Below are 18249 nucleotides of genomic sequence, written 5' to 3' on the forward strand. Positions count from 1 at the left end.
ATTTTCCTCATATAAAACATTTAAATAAATACTCAGATTAGTTACTGTAAGCCATTTAAGTACTTGCACTACATATATAGTAGAACATGTAATAAGTAATTTGCAACACTCGAATAACAAAATATTATACTGCACCTTCTAGCTGGCATACCCAACATTTTATTTCTTTCTATTTTATTCATTTGTGAATCATGCGAACTTATGAGAAAGTGATAACAATGACTAGTTTTCAGGGAAGACCTGGGACCACTGTCTTGTTTAGTCACTTATTTAACCACACAGTTTAACAGCAGAGGTTGAAGAAATCAAGTCAAGGATCACATGGTGAAGCTAGATACCTTATAGACTTACCCCATATACTAATCCCTCAGGCTATCCTTAACTGTTTGCTAGTATTGTGTGTCAACTACAAGTCTGTTCTTTCAATGTCTAAATGTCTTCTGGTTATCTAAAGGAACTTAAATAGTGCTTAAAGTCCACTATTTATTTGGACAAAGAAGTTCTTATTTGCCTAATCCATGCATGAGGACGATCAACTGAACAAGAAGAGAAGAGAGATATTGGAAGCTCTTTATGCCTGTATCATTACAAGGCATAGAATGCTGCACTTGCTCCTCTGCTCCTTATCTATTATAAGCAGTATGTAAGCGCAATGGAAACATTTACTCTGAATTTGTGGAAAGAAATTATGCATCCTGTGTACCCAGTGCATCTGAGATTAAAACAGAATAGTAACCTAGAAGGCCATTTACACTGCAACTTTTCCTGAGAAATTAAGATGAGAATGTTTGGAAACCAGGGAGCAGATGCAAATGGTATGCTGGTCACTGTAGGCCACTTGTTTATGTCAACCAGTGAGTGATCTGGTATTGTGACTGCAGAAAAGGAAAACTATTATTATTTCTTTCATTTTTGTTTCCTACCATCTAGCATCTGCTATGTCCCACAGCCCTTTCTTGAGCTTCCAGTTCAACATCCCTGGCACATGTTCAGATAGCATATGAGGAGTATGGCCCCTCAAATGGGTAATCCTTTGTGTAACCAAAACCGATGTACTGCTAGGCTATAGTTCTGTCTCCAACAAGAACTACTAAACCTAAGTTATAAACTCTACCCACTTCCCTAGGAAATATCATCTGACAAAAATGGCAATAAATCCCTATCACTGCAGCTAACTCTTCAGGGATCATGTCATTAATCAAAATTAGGACACCTGGGTCACAGCGAGGGCTTCATCCATCAGTACTATGCAACTAGCAGACTGGAAAGTTAGTCATTGGTGTGAAGATGTTTGATCCTGAACAGGATACTGAAAATCATAAATTAAGATCCCTCAATCTATAACCAAAAAAAAAGAAAGAATATAGACTTATCACTGCTACTAATGGCCCATTGTTTGATTAATATGACATAAGATAGAGACAGTTGTGTTGTTGTCTTTTGGCTTTTCCCGGTTAGGGGTCGCCACAGCGGAACTCCGGTCTGCTAATGATTGGCAGTATATTTTTCACGAACACCGAGGTGCCAGCTCGACGTTCAACCTTCAATGAAGGCAAGCCCATTTACGCATGTTTTTCGAACGCCCACCCAACCGCGGGGAGGACTGGCTCAAAATTAATAACTAGAGCTCACATTAGAAAATAATAAAACTTTTAGCATTACCAGGGCAAAGTTAAATGTGCTGATGTAGATGTAACTGTGACAGAAAATGGAATAAAGAAGTAACAGTATATTTGCTCTATAAATAAAGAGAAAAGACTTGTCAGCAAAACAAAATGTTTTCAGACAATAACAAGCATATTACAGATCAACATTTGTGAGGCCATAAATAATACTTTAGTGACATGGTGAATATATAAACAGATGACTAAACAAGTTGCTTGCTGTTATCCTGCTAGTGCTGACTATAAGAGGAAAATATTCAAGACCAAACTGAAATGCCTTTTCTGATGAATCCATATCTTAATGCTTAAACACCACTAAGTGAAACATTACCAGCTTAGATGTATATCCTACTGAGGGTTTTTCATTTTGTTTATTAAGCAGTACTATGAAGTGAAATCATCTCTCTTGTTAGTTCACTAGAGTGTACCTTCAATTATTGAAACTGGAAAAATGACAGTTTAATGTGGCTAATACTTCACGTATTATGTTTTAACTTACTCTTTTGCTTTTGAATAGACAAATGCAGTTCATCTCCCACTGTTTAAGAAAGGGATTGAAAATGCTTGTCAAACTGCAATCCAATTGCATTGCTTTTGCAAATTCAAAAATATACAAGATTTTCATTGTAACTAACTCATTGATTACTTTGAGAAAAATAAGCTTGAGGTTTTTCAATATGGTTTTCATACAATACATTTTATATATTCAGCAACCCATCTAATGATGTAAGGGTTAATCTCCAGCTGGGTGAGTTTCTCAATGATGCCTAAATGAGGGATTGTGTCAAAGGCCTTGTCTAGGTCGAGAGGCAGTGTGAACTGTTCTGCCTTTATCCAGTGCCTTGGTGACATTCTCAAAGAAGTCCACCAAGTTTACCAGGCAAAATTTGCCATTAATGAAGCCAAAGTGGGTTGGGTTAAGAGTTTGAATGTCACCTCTATCATTGTTGTTAAGATCCATGGTGATTCTCTTCATGGCCTTGCAGATAAAGCTGGTAAGGCTTATGGGCCTATAGTTCCCAGGGTTGGTTGAGAGACCCCCTTTGTGCAAGTGGATTACAGTTGCTGTTTTCCACTCAGCTGGGACAAAGCCAGTGCTTAGACTGAGATTGAAGAGCTTGCTCAGTGGTTCTGCTAACTCCTGTTTTAGACCATTTAATAATCAGCCTGGGATGCTGTCTGGTCCCATAGAGGCCAGGTTTTGGCCTTGGAGAGTACGGCTGTGACCTACTCTCTTGTGATACTAGGCAGAGGACTGGTGACAGGTATTTTATGGGATATGACTAGTGGGGACAGGTGAGTTAAATTTTCACCAATCCTGTCCGCTAGCAGGTTGATGATGTCCACAGGTTCAGTATAAGTGGTACCATCTACAACTAGTTTGGCAAAAAGCTGTCCCTTTTAGATTTCAGATGTAGCTAAAGAATGTTTTGTGATTTACCTTAGCTACAGATGCTAATTTAGTTTGCTAATTAGCCCTAGAGGACTTTACAAGATGTCTGATCTACTTGTTTATGCTTTGGAGAGAGTTCTTCCTTTGCTGGGACTATTCACTCTTGTTTTTTTGACAGCAGTTTCTTTTTCTTATTGTGTAACTTATTTATGCTGGTTGTCCACCAGGGAGGCTTATTTTTTGTGAGGATCTTGATTTGTCTGTTCCAGTATGGCTTAGTCTGTACATTTATATAAGTTGAAAAAAAACTGGAACAAATATCCCAACAAAGTGGTACACAAGAAAACAAGTAAAATAAAAAACACTAAATGGAAGAAAACAAGCTGCTCCTTGACTACACTATTCTGCCACAAGAGTGTAGGAGGGCCCTCGTGATATAAAATGGCTGGCTTTAGAGCTTAGAAAATGCCAAACTGCCTAGCTTCAGCAAGTCTGAATCTAGCCTATGCTATAAATTGCTCAAGTACTGTAAATAGGCAGTGCAGAAAACATAGTCATAAATAATAAAAACAGTTTAAAGTAGGCAGCAAAACAGTTGCAAACATTTTAAAAGAGGTTATAAAAAATCTTATTTTTCAGTAGAATTCACAGGATGCATTGGATTTCATTCAGACTGACTTCAGATCTCTGGCTAAGGAGGCCAAATTTTGAGGAGCTCTGATAAACTGGGCATAGACCCCAGCAAATGTTATGTTTAAATATCATCTATTGAGATTAGTTGGTTTTTAAGCCATGTCTTGATCATGTGTGTCTATTATCACATCAAAGATTAGCCACGCTAATTATATATACCAACTCAGATGTCCCAAAACAGTGGAGAAGGACATAAACCCTTCTCTAAAATAACTTCAGTTTTGTCAGTTTTTTGTGTTTATTTTTCACTTTAGATCTTTTTAAGTTTGGAAATTTTGCTGCTGATATTTTGATTGTCATATATATGATTCAGGGTTTATTATCATAAGGTCAATGTTCACAATGAATTACTACCTAAAACATTGATGCAGATGTTCGAAACGGAATGCCGAGAAGGTCACAATCTCACAAACACACTTTCTTAAGTGAATTCAACCTTTCTCGACATCCATAGACTGCAGTCGAATACTGCATACCACGTGACAAAACTATTTAGCAGGGGGCAAGCCCCCCTGCAACCCTATGTGGGGGGCTATGACCCCACACCCCAAGCAGATTAAATATTCCAACTCCGAGATCACACTACAGTGTGGATAAGGATAAATTTCCTGATATGCACTGTACAGTGATCTCTTGTCATAAAACCGACCACATATGTGTGAATGCACACTGCATTCGCTAAACCAAGACTCTCACACATGAAGGTTTGACAACATGGGGTAAGCCAACCAAGTTTCAACATCCCATGGTCATCGAACCTTCACTCGGAATTCTGATAGTAAACCATGATTCAGTTGTTTGAGGTTTCAGCATTTCATAACAAAAGTGGTCTTCTGTTTTTGTTTAGAATACTCTTTATTTCCTTAAACTAAAAGTAAGAAATTACTATATATCAAGCTGTTATTGTAGTTAGATTTTGTCTTTAAGGGTATTTTTCATCATGCTTCAATTATGTTTTTGAAAGGATTTATTTCACTCATCATATTGATATATTTAATCCTAGAATAACTTAAGAAAGGATTACATTCTTACTTACATATTGCAAGTAAACAGAATGAAATGAAAATAGAATGAAAAATGAAAATGAAGTACGTCTGCAATTAAAAGTCTGCAGGACAGCTACCATGTCCTTCCTTGAGTGAAGAAGTCTTGAACAGAGACGAAAGCGCTTACTGAATGGTTTTAGTAAAGTGCGATTTTATGGTTTATGTATTGTTTTTTTTGTTTGTTTTTTTAGTTACTCTTTTATGTGGCTCAGTGTTCTGCTTTTTGATATGGTACTTCCTTTACATAGTGCCATATGAGAAGTCAAAATACTTACCACTATGAAACACATTTATGTTTTCTATGTACCAGAGCCATAGGTAGGTCATCTGCTATCCTGGGCACTCCTGACCCTGGCATCCCCTCAATCTGAAGTTGTGCCCCACAGTTGTCAATTATAACCCTAAAAGCATGCACCTTGGAAAGCTGCTCCCCTCCTTTCTCCCAACCTAGTTACAGCTCTGCAGTTTTCTTTTAAAGTCTAAAAAGGATATGATAGAAGATTGTACTGACATAAAATGAAAGAGTATTAATACAGTGTGCAGATCTTTTCAGTGTTAAAGTGAGAGTGCTATAAACACATATTTGAGAAGAAAATGCAGCCAGGAAAAACAGGGAAATGGTATTCAGTTTGCTTATTTTAGATACACATTCCATGCACAACATGTCATGTGAACTACACATATGCAAAGGTTCCAGGTAACATAAGAGTTGGATATCTGTGACATCATAGCTAATGTGCACATTCCATATATAACATACCATGTGAACTGTATATCTGACAAAGCTCCATACTGGATGACTATCACTTTACACAGGAAGAACACATTTCACACACATCATTCCATGTAAACTGCACATCTAACATGGTTCCAGGAAACACATCTATTGGATTCTCATCACTTATCTAGAGTGCATATTCAACACATAGCATGCCATGTGAGCTTTCATAAGTTCATACATGTATACTAGGCTAACAACAACCAGGGCCTTTATAAGCCTAGCCATGCAACCCAACTCAATTTTATCCCTATTTATCATGGGTGTTCATTGTGTTCTTATGTATTAATTAGAGGGTATGTTAGCTAGGACATTTCTAAAGGTTATGTGCGTGTGGGTGGGGGGTATGTTAGTCTGGTCACAGCCTTCCAAAGGTTTTGGGTAAGATAAATCATAAAGTCTGAATATGTAAACATTATACGTATTTTCTTGTGCATATGTTTTGAGCTTGTAGCCCACTCATGTGTAAAAATATTCTTTATTGTCCACTGGAATCAATGAATGGTTGAAAAGCATGCAGAAAAAAACAAGATTTTTGCAATTATTTATCTGGTTCAATGTATTTTTGATTATTCGAGCAGTTTGATTATTTAAACTAGTTTAGGTCCCAATTAGTTCTACTGTAGCTTCCAATTCACAATCATCTGTGAAATTGGTCAGCCAAAGTTTATTGATAATAACCTTTACATTGAAGAATAGATGGCAAATAGGAGCGGTCCCAGCCCAGAGCCCTGAGGTAGCAAACTGGTGACTGGTATCTTAGTGAAGGTGATCTCACCAATCCTCACTTCCTGGATCCTGTTTATGCGCCAGCTGTCAATCCAGTGAGTTATGCTGAGGTTTATGCTCAGTTTGGTGATTTTTGTCACCTCTACCCAAGTGGGATATTGTACCAAATGGTGTAACCACATCCAGGTAGGCAGTATGCATTATCATTCTCTCATCCATTCCCTTGGTGACCTTCTTAAAGAAGTCCACCAGATTTAGTAGATGTGACTTGACCTTGGCAAAGCCGGACAGGATTGGTTCCAGTGTCTGTAGGTTGCCACTGTCTTTGTTGATCATTTCCATGACTATTCATACCATTACTTTGCATATCAGAATAGCTAGACTAATGGGTCTATAGTTTCCAAGGTTGGTTGATGGTCAACCCTTGTGAAGTGGGATAACCTTTGCAGTCCTCCAATCAAGGTTCACGGTAACACATGTTGGATGTTCATCACTTCATATACACAGGACACATTCCACACACAGCATGCTCTGTGGACTGTACATCTAGCACAGATCAGGTTAACACAAGGACTGAAAACCTATCACTTCATATCTAGAGTGCATACTCTGTACATCAGACATGTGAACTACACATATGACAAAGCTCCAAATAACATGAGCATTGAGCACCCTTTATTTCATACTTAGAGTACACATTCTACAAACAGTGTGTCATGTGAACTGAACATCTGTCAATGTTCCTGGTAACACTTGTATTGGATACCTATCACTTCATATCTAGGGTTCACATCTAGCACAGCAACCACCATAACTAGACTTTCAGCAGGTGTTAGACTTGTAGCCATGTTGTGGCTATAATAAGGACAAGCAACCCATGACCAATGCAGTTTTCTGACATCAGCATAACAGTGTTGTGTAAATTAGCTGTTGACACATGTTTTAACTTCAAATAGGTGTGTGAGAATCAATACCTGAGCAGATATTACTCATGGCTCCACGTTGAGGCACCACATGCTAAGAGTAGGGCAAGCAGTCCAAGATCATTGTAATGTTCTGCCAGCAGGATAACAGTATCAGGTAAATTACCTAGTGGCACACTCTTTACCTGCACATAGATGTGTGACATCCAGTACCTGTGAGATATTATTCATGGAGCCATGCAGCACAACATGCTGAGATTTTGACAAGCCACTCAGGACCACTATAATATTCTGCAAACTGGATAATGGTATCATGTACATTACCTGTTAACACATTCTTTTCCGGACATAGGAGTGTGATAACCAGTACCTGTGCAGATACTATGCCGTGGCACAGCATTCTATGAGTAGGGCAAGCAACCCAAGATCATTGCAATGTTCTGCTAGCAGGATAACAGTGCAGTGCAAATTAGCTGTTGACACTTTTGTCACCTGTTTATTGGTGCTTGACATCCAGCACCTGTGTGGTCCTAGGTTGATCGAAGATGGATTTCATTCTCATCAAATCATTACTCCATCAATGTGCTCTCCATGAATCCTGATGATTTCTATGAGCCTGATACCTGCATAGCTATTGGCAATGCTAACACATGTTATCAACTACGGTTTACCTATTCCTTTGTCTACAGTACATGTTACAGATGATAGTCATGCAGACCAATAAATGGTATACCTGCTGTTACAGAAAACAGTCATATAACTATTTAAGAGTGCACAGCAGTGACATGACAAAAGCACCAAAGAAGGTGCAATTTCCAGACTGGACATTAAAGGGCTACAGAATTTCAGAAAAGTACAATATCATACAATACATGACAGAGACAGAAGGGTAACGGTATGTTATGGTTCCTAAATATACTCACAAAGTATTCACCCTTTCCTCATAAGTTACATTACACAATTCAACATGTACAATCATTGCTTTGATATGACATGGCAGTCCATACATATTAAGGGATTTATTTAACTTTTGAATATCTTTGAACTGAACTTAAATTTCATAACACATGACCATAAAAACAGATTTATAATGTACTGAACTGTAAAGTAATACTATTTAATAGCTTGTGTATTCCGTACACAAAAAAAGTGCAATATTGCTTGCAAGGCTATAATTTTGTGAAAAGTCATACAGCCCTTCATTCTCAAGTAGCTCACCTGTTATAATACTGTTACATTGCTGCAGTGCCCAATATAACACATTTTTGCAGCTGACATCAGCTTATTACAGCTTACTACAAATGCACTTCTGCCGAGGTATACTGCTACCAGTTTCTTTCATGTCTTGTATTGGGTTATGTTACTGGATTTCTTTCAGAAATTTTTGTTTAAGTTTGTGCTGTTATTATCCTAGATTGTTATTTATTTATGTTTCTTGACCAGGAAGATGAAGTGAACAAGCTTAATTTTCAGACGTGGACCAAGGATAAAGGCTCTAAGATTACATAAGGACAAGCAATAAAACACAGAATGCACAAGATGAGATAAGAGGTTATACAGTTCTGTGACTGTTGCAGAAAATAGCTGCATAAAAATAGACAGAAATTCGCAAAACAAAAAAAAAGTATATGCACCTAGGGAGGGATTTACAAGTTTTAAGTCTGCATTTATCAACCAGATCCTGTAAACATAAAACAGTAAAAAAGCAACTCAATTCTGCAGTGAAAAAATGCAGGATTTCAAGTCATGTAGTATGCAGCTGTGCATACAATATCTTTGAAGCACTGAGAGACGTTAATAGATCTGAAATCTGAAAGACTATTTATCGTGCCATGCTATGAGTAGAATATGCTCTAAGAGTGAGTGTTACCTGGCCAGGGATTTTAAGTTTAGATGTGATGTAAAAAGTACAGTCATCATGTTTTATCACTTTTTAGTGCACTGACAGTAAAGATAGCCCTGACTTATACATTTGAATGCAAAGATTACCACACTGGGAACACTGATCTAGGAAACAAAGGCCTCTTTTGTGAAGGAGTTTGTAAACTTTAACTTTCAATTGACAAAATACCTGCAAGTTTAGGCTAGGCTTAAGAAGCGGAGGGCTGAGCGATGTACTGTTGCAAGTCTAAAGATTTTGTATGATGAGTATTAGATTTTTTCACTGTTAGATGTATGATCCCAAAGCAAAATTAAATTAATCTAGACTTAAAAGGCAATAAATGAACTGAGCCTCTCAAGCATACTGAGGGTTTGTTTGTTTTTTCTTAATTGCTGCATACAGTGCTACAATGTTGATTGTCTTTTACTTGGCTGCCTACCCAAATCCTGAGGTCACAAGAAAACAATATGCTGTATATCTTGACCATCTCAACAACTTCTTGTCCAAGTGTGAGATGGGTTGCTAGGTTTCTTGTGAATAGCAACACTTTAGCTTTAAAGGTGTTTAACAAACTGCTGAATCCAGATAGCCAGGATTCTAGGGGCAAGAAATCTGTAGAGTGTTTTGCATATATATAGGTTTTGTCCTTTAACCAGACTTTATACAGAAAACCTGAATCTTCACCACACTGGTGATATTTGTCTGGTTTACAGTGCTACTATGTATATATATATATATGTGTGTGTGTGTGTGTGTGTATATATATATATATATATATATATATATATATATATCTATGTTGTTCATATAGAAAAAGAAAGAAGAGACCTGGGCTTACAGTAAAGTCTTGTAGACCTCCTAAGGTCCCAGGTTCAGCTTTAGAAAGCTATGACTGTCGTTATTCAGTAAATTATCTATTATTCAAGGAATAAGTGAAAGACAAGGTAACACAGTTGCTCAGTGGGTCATGTTGTTTCTTCTTTGGTTCATTTCTCACCCGGTGTGCCATCTGCGTGGAGTCTGTGTATCCTTGTGTTCATGTGGGTTTTCTCATTGCACTCCGGTTTCCTCTCACAACGCTAAACTATGCAGTAGGTGGATTAACTGCATGTGAGTGTAATACAATGGAAAGTCCTGGCAATCTACTTCCAGTCTCCTACTTACCTAGTAAATTCTATGAACGCATTTACTGTTCATGATGCGTTAAGAGTCAGATGTCCATAGGTAAATGCTAGGCTATTGGTCACCTGACCATTACAAGTTTAGCCAATAATCAGAGCCCAGAATTTAACTCTGTACCTTCTGGGAGGTTAACACTTTGACCATTCTGCTACCATCCCCTGTTGTGGTGTGACATTTTAGATAGAAGTGAAAGAGAACATGGATGATCAGTGTATTACCCACAATAAATATGTATGTGCAGAACTGTTTATTTATTGTTTCAAACGGATATAAAAACTGAGTAACAATGACCTGAAATGAAGTCACTGTTTTTTTTTGCAAATCTCCTGAATTCTGTGACTGAAGCAGTAGCAATTTCAGAACCATGGCCTGGTTTAAAGTCAGGCTGTGTGTTTGATAATAGTCAGTTCATTTTGATGGGAGACAGTTTCATATCCTTTTGCCAAGGGACTAAGGAAATCAGACTGGCTGTATTCCAAAAGATTACTTGTTTGACTTCTTGTCTGAAGACAGACAATTATGCATTCCTTTGAGACTGCACCATGGTTTCTCTTATAGATACAGAGTAAATTAACTCTTCTGCTTGTATCTTTAAGAAGGACAGTGGAAGGCAATCAGTTGAGGTAGAGGTTAAGGGTCTAAACTGAGAAAGAAATTCTATGGTTTAGCATCAACATGCAATATACAGCTATAGAACAGATAGCACCCCCGGGCACTGTGTGGTATCAGAAGATGGTATAGTGCTGTAGCTTCTGTTGTGATTGTATATCTAGGTTGATGAGAAGTGCTTCTCTCCCAACAATCAACATAAAATGCAACATATTCACTGAAGAAGTAATGTTGCCAAACTGCCTGCTGTTCATATGTCTGAGCCATTCTATAGTGACTGTATGAATATGCATATGAATAGGTATGTGATATGGTTTATCAGTTTAATTTTGGATAATACCAAAATGTCAGATTCATACAACTGAGCTCAGACTTCTAGTTGTGGAATGCTAAAGATCATGCTACAAATGTATAAATTATCATCTTAAAGTAGCTGGCAAATATATCATTGTGGGCCATATGGTACTGAGAGTAACAGGTCAAGAAAAGTTGGTCCAGGATTTGGATTAATATCACTAGAATGCAATACAGTGTTGGATTCCTTAACATGCTAGACATGAAAGCAGTGATCTACTTGCTTCTGGAAAATGACATAGTAGGTGGCATAAAGAACACTATCAGATTGCAAGACAAATACAGAAAGATAAAGAAAATAGTCAGACACCCTTCATAAAGGATGTCAGCAACAACCTGCTCAACAGTCCACAGGAAATCAAAGGCATATAGAAGGAGTACTTCCAGAAGCTTCTGAAGGAAGAAAAACCCACAGAAGTTGTACTGTCCCATACACAGCTTATGATGTAAGATGAAGAGAAGCCAACCCTAAGAAATGAAGTCAGGGAAAGCAGCAGGCTCAGATGAGGTCATATCTGCTACGATCAAGATGTTGGGTGGAACAGTGGAGAAACAGCTCCCAAGGTACTCATAGTGTTATGAGAGAAAAGCATATCACAGATGATTGGAGAATAAACATACTTGTGCCAGTGTATTAGAACAAAGGGGATATCCACAACTGAGCAGTACAGAGGCATCAAACTCTTGTCACATTGCATGAAAGTTCTGGAGAAGGTAATTGATAAATGAATATGTAGAGCAGTAGAATGTAGGATGGGAGATGAGCACTTTGGATTCAGATCAGGATGCAGCACAGCCAACCTGATGTTTGCAGTGCGACAGATAGTTGAGAAGAAGCTAGAAATGAGGAAATAGTCCAACTGGGCATCCCTTGATGTGGAGAAAGCATAGGACAAGGTCCCAAGAAAGCTGATTTTGGCAATCCTGTAGTGGTTAATAGTCCCTGATACATTTGGCAGAATTAGTGCAGGCTATGTACAAAGACCCACTGACTCAGGTATGAATAGTGTTCGGACTCTCGGGGGGGGGGGGGTCTCCAGTAGGTGTGGGTGTGCACTAGGGTTCACCTCTGAGCCCACTGCTGTTCATGCTGCTGATGGACTACATTAGCAAACAGGTCAGATGGGACAGATCAACCAAGTTGCTGTATGAAGATGATGTGGCATTACATGCAGTCTCTGAGCAAGAGCTTCAGCAAAGAATAGGGGAATGGAATGCCAAACTGAAGGCACATGGATGAAGATAAATACAGATAAGACTGTTGTAAAGACAACAAATGGGAAAAATCAGAAAAATCTGAAAGCTGAGATAGAAAGGAAATAGTGGAACTGGTTAACTACTTCAAGTATCTGGGCGGGTTGGTTGTGTTGAAGGGAAGTTTAAATGAGGAGGCAGCAGCCAAGCGACATAGAGTGTCAGGGATGAAAAATAAAGTGTACAACACTGTGGTGTGACCAGTACTACTGTATGATACAGAAAGCTGGGCAGCAAAGGCAAAGAAACTGAGGAAGCTAGAGGTGATGGAGATGAAGTGCTTGACATCGGTAGTAGGATGTACACTGTGGGACAAATAAAGAATTGAGGATATCAGAGCAGAAGCCAAAGTAGCTTCAATTGTAAAAATGTCAAAGAGGGCATATTATGGTGGTTTGGGCATTTTTGCTGAAAAAAATAGAGAACAATCTGGTGAAGAAGATTTGGGACAGAGAGGAAGAAGGCAAGAAGAAATGAGGGTGTCCAGCAAAGAGATGAATGGATTGCGAAAGGCCATAATTTGCTGGTAAAGACAATGAAAAATAGATAATATATATATTGTAATTAAAAAAAATGGTTAGACAGGGACTAAAGAGGGGAAGTAGATGACAATGGGATAGGAAAGGGAAGTAGAAAATCAGGAAGGAGAGCAAAACATTGGAACTTATACAATTTTTTGGAGAAGAGATGAGTTTTGAGGGATATGACAAATTAATTTTTGGTAGGTGTGAGCTGGAGTGGCTGATTCTTGGTGGAAAAATGAGGTGTGTTCCTCCTCCAACTTATAGTCAGTGGTGAAGAGGGGTGTACAGGAAGACTGAGAGCTACAGGAGGTCACCATGGGAGTGCAAAGGATACAAAGTAAGTTGTCATGGAAAAAGTTCTACCCTTTTGGAAATTCTCACTTAATATAGGGCAATTCAGTCAACATCACCATCCCTTTTCCCATTTTCTAAATAAATACTGGGAGAAACAAATCAGTTACAAAGCTACTTGCTGGTTCATTCCTCTTGTGAAAAGTAGAGATTTGCAGGGTGAGTTAAACTGTTGGTATGGTCCTGCACAATGGTGCTATATTGTCTGCTGTCCCTAGTAGAATCATTCTGTGGTTGAAATTCTTTGTTGCACTCATGCTGGATGCAGAATTAAACATAGGCATCAGCTATAGGCTTAAAATGATGACTGCATCTTGTTTAGTATTATCTGGTGGTGTTTATTGTTCCATATACAGCTAAGCAGTAATTTCATATGGTACAGTGCACTGCTGTGAGAAATCAGTTTGTAACTCTGATGTTTTTCAGTTACAGTCTGGTACAAATAACATCTGGAATACACGTCCTACTGGAACTACTGCAGAAGTTTTGAAAACTTCTGTAGCAGATGAGTATGTGTCAGTTAGGATAGCGTTCACTTAGATGTATGCATTTTACAGAGAATTCATTGCAGACATACGTAAATTATGGCCATGTTTTATAACACTAGTCATACTGACATTCACTGCTGTGTTTCTAGATCAGACCACACAGAGGCACAGTCAAGACTGCAAAAATTATCTGTCCACCAGTAGAGTTGGCAGCATAATTCCTCAGTGGTAAGATGTCTGCCTCACAGATCCATAGTTTGGGGTTCATTCCTATCTTCCAGTCACTCTCTGTGTGCAGTTTTGTTTGTTCTGCCCACATCTGCTTGTGGTTTCTCCATGTCTCTCTCTTTCTCATCTCCCCAGTAAGACGTTGATTGACTAGCTACACTAAACTGTCAAAACATGTGTTCTATTCACCCCTGCCATTATATCCTACATCATCGCTGATTTAGAACTGAGAAAACCAAGCCTACTTGTTTGCTTAATAAATAAATAAATTGATAGATTGCTAGACAGAAAGAAAGAAAGATAGACAGATATATAGACAGATAGGCAGATAAATAGTTAAGTAAGTAAACCACATATATAAACATAGACAGACAGATATATAGATACAGAGATAGGCAGATAAGTAAATAAAGCAGTAAGCCATATAATGAACATATGAATGTCATATTTCTCTTTATATCTGTGCATCATCTTTAGCATGCATTACCTTGCCTTCCACAGGTCAGTGGCATCTGGTTTGACATCCATTTCTGGTGAAAGGGGAAATGGTGAAGCAGGCCGGACAGTCTGCTGTAGCCTTGGCTGCCTGCGGTTTAACAGGATTAGGTGCAAAGCCCCTAATGCCTTATCTGTGCCCACTGCACATGCTGACTGGATAATATAAAGGCTTTTTGACATTGAATGGCAAAGAACATACGTGAATGTCATTACATCATATCTTTCAAGGAAGAGGGATCAGAAAATTAGATAACAGTTTGTCCCCTTATGATATCCTTTAGGCCTACTGTGAACTTTATTATATAGCAATGTGTTTTTTTCAGAGCTGTTAGAGTTGTTTTGATGTTAAGATACTCTGTTTTGATTTGTTGATAGCAAGCATGCTAAATACAGTATTTTTTTTTGACTACTTCATTCTACAGTTTTCACATTTATTCTTTGACTTGCAAGATTATCAGCATCATGATTTCATGATTTCTTGAGTCTCCCTTCATACAATTCAGGGTGTATCCTAATGTGAATAATGCATCTGCTGTACTATCTTATACTTTGTACTATGCGTGAATGGGCGTACCTTCGTTGAAAGGTTGTGCTTCAGGGCTGGTAACTCGGCGAGTAAAAATCAACTACCAATCATTAGCAAACCGGAGTTCCGCTGTGGCGACCCCTTACCGGGAAAAGCCGAAAGACACAACATGTAGGTTTGATAATGTTCTTGAGTCAAAAAGGTTTGCAGTGCATTTTATTTGAGCATTAAGGTAGTTGTACCTTTAAAGGATTGAGAAGGGTGGTGACATCACTAATTTTTAACAGTATTTAAAGGCTGTACTATGGAGTGCAGATGATGATGAAGTCCCCAGTTTCAGGGGATGAAAGCGTTCAATCTGTGTCTTTGTATGTTAGAAGAATAAAAACAGCTTGGGCTGAAGAATTTGGCTGACTGGTAGTGCTTCCTACTGCTTCACAGTGTACGGTTTTGGACTTTTTTTAGGTTTGATAATGATATTGTCTAGCAAAGGGACCCAAGCATGAGCTAAAAGGGTCCATCGGACCAGCAGATGTACATGATTGACACAAATAATAAATGTAGATACACAAATTCTTAAGGCTGTATTGTTTTTATATGCTGCCTCTTTCCCCTGTCTGTACTGTGTGCCATATATATGCTTATGATTAATATCAAGAAAATGAATCAAAAACTGGGAAAACCAGCTAAATTCATCCACTGTCTCCCCTTTTTGCACATGGAGTCAGGGTATCACTTCAACAGGGACAATCATCTACAGCCAAGGTTTACACCACCAGGTGGCTAGCCCTGCAGCTGCAATTCTCCCATACCACATACTTATATGTACACTTATGGCCAATTTAGAGTGTCCAATCACCTACCACAAGTCTTTGGAATGTGAGAGGAAACCAGAGCACCCGGAGGAAACCCACGTGAACACAGGGAGGACATACAGACTCGGCACAGAAGGCACCCCAGCCAATAATCAAACCAGGGGACCTCTTACTGTGAGGTGACAGCACTATCTGCTGCACCAATGTGCCAACCTCACCAATGTGCTGGCTTAAAACCTGCTAAATAAAAAAGAAAATCCACCTTTTCTGAAAAAAAGAAACATAAAACTAAAACTCCACTAAAATCAACAAACATCTGTGACCAAAACTGTGTCATCACAAAAGCTTCTGAGGAAAGCAATCTGTCTGATGATACAACAAGTGATTGCAGTTATTTATCTGGGGAACATTCACTGTTTTGCACTTTTGAGTATCTGAAAATATACAGAAGCACAACGTTTAAAACAGAAGCTGATCTGCAAATCAAGCATACTCAGAAAATGCGCTACTCTAACTGGTGAGCTGTGACAGGGTCTAATAATGTGCACGAATTACTGCAATATTAATATACATTAAACACGTTCAACATATAAACACGCAGATTATTGTGAAAAAAGAAAAAGAAAATAAAAGAACACAATTAACTGATCTACTACGAACTATTGAATAACTTAAAATGTTGAGGGTATAATAAAGTGGCATTGAGTTTCTTCAGAAAACTCCACCTAGCACACACTCTTTCCACAAACATTTATTGCATTGCCAATACTTAAAAAAAACAAAGGGCTGATTATCTTTATTTCATAAACGATCGTATATAAAACAAAATAAAAAGCTAGCATAACTCTATGAGAGGTACTACTTTGCAGCATATAAGAAATCGATCTTTATATTTTTACATTCTAAAATGAATAGTGAAGGGAAATGATTGTTACTGAAAGAATTAGACTGAAATGGAATGAGACATTCTTCATCTACATTTTCATCTACTTATAACTAACTTATTAATGCGGCAGAAGGTCTCACAAAAACATAGACTTGCTTTAATTGGAACATACATAGAAAAACAGAATTATCCTACAGTTGCAAACTTTGGATTTAAAATGTGTTTGATCTCCATTTTCCATTTAAAAGTTGCATTTGCACTAGACCGAGTATTCCTCTAACCAGTCTCAGAATGTCCCTTACAATGAGAATAGTTAGAGGACATTTATTTACTGTGTTACTAGTTAGATGAGGAGCCAATAGATTTCATGTTTAGGTTACTTGTTCCTTTTATTTTGCTAACAATTTTTAGGATATTATGTGCAGTCTTTCTTTTTTCTTTATTTTATATTAATCTCTTTTCCTATACTAAGCTATGGGTTGTTAAACCTAGTTTAGACACAAATTATGCTATATGCCTTACAGTATACCAAAACTATTGAAATGAATAATAGCAAAAACTACAATGGCAATACTTTAAATGTTATCACTGAATATTAATGGTTTAAATACTTGCTATGACAAAGGTTGATTGATCAGGTACTTTTAGAGATGGCATTGTCTTTCTACAATAAAATAAATTGTTGAAAAAAGGATTAACTGAGCTTGGGTTTAAAAACCATACAGTATAAGTGCATTTTACCATTAAAACCCCTCTACATAATCTTAGTCATGCATGCTAACTCTAACTCTAACTCTGTCCTTACACTAACCTTTACCATATACTTTACCATAGCAAAACCCTTTCCATACACTGCCACTATTCACAGAAGTTTGGTTTGAATGGTGTGGTACATTTTTTGTTATACAATCAGAAAAAGAAATTTCTTTTGTAATCTTATTTGCTTTTGTTTTATTTGGTCTTCTGTAAGTATGTCATTTGATATGCTGGTAATGAACTACAGTGACTTCAAAACTGTGTATTTTCAGCACTAATCACAAACCTGTTGACATGAAATGTAGAATTCGGAATGCCAAACAGTAAACCAAAGGGAAAATGAATACACTGACAACCATGGTTCAATGTATTCAACACAGCAAGAGGTGACGTTACACAACTCCTGCTATGCACATTAACATACCATTATTCTACTATTCTGCAGCGGGCGCTATGCCCCCCTGCACCTCCGATGTGGGGGGATGTGCACATTAACTATACCAACTCCCAGATCGCACTACAGTGCAGAAATGGGCCAAATCCCTGTTCCTCACTGAACCACAATCCACCTCCACAGTGTCAAACCCAAATGCTCAAATTACACTATCCATTCACAGTAGTACAGTTGATCGATTTGGGTTCGACATTCTGCTGACTTGAAAATTGCAAG

At 37.9% G+C, this 18249-nt stretch overlaps 1 protein-coding gene across 1 annotated transcript in view; it reads right to left on the reverse strand.

Moving 5' to 3' along the window:
• Positions 1-18249, reverse strand: part of LOC122797720 (CUB and sushi domain-containing protein 3) — a 5249173-nt gene that overhangs the window by 494135 nt on the left and 4736789 nt on the right. The gene's annotated exons all lie outside the window — the stretch shown is intronic.

This window comes from Protopterus annectens, chromosome 3.part1, assembly GCF_019279795.1.
Source record: "Protopterus annectens isolate FY-2018-M chromosome 3.part1, PAN1.0, whole genome shotgun sequence".
NCBI lineage: Eukaryota > Metazoa > Chordata > Ceratodontiformes > Protopteridae > Protopterus > Protopterus annectens.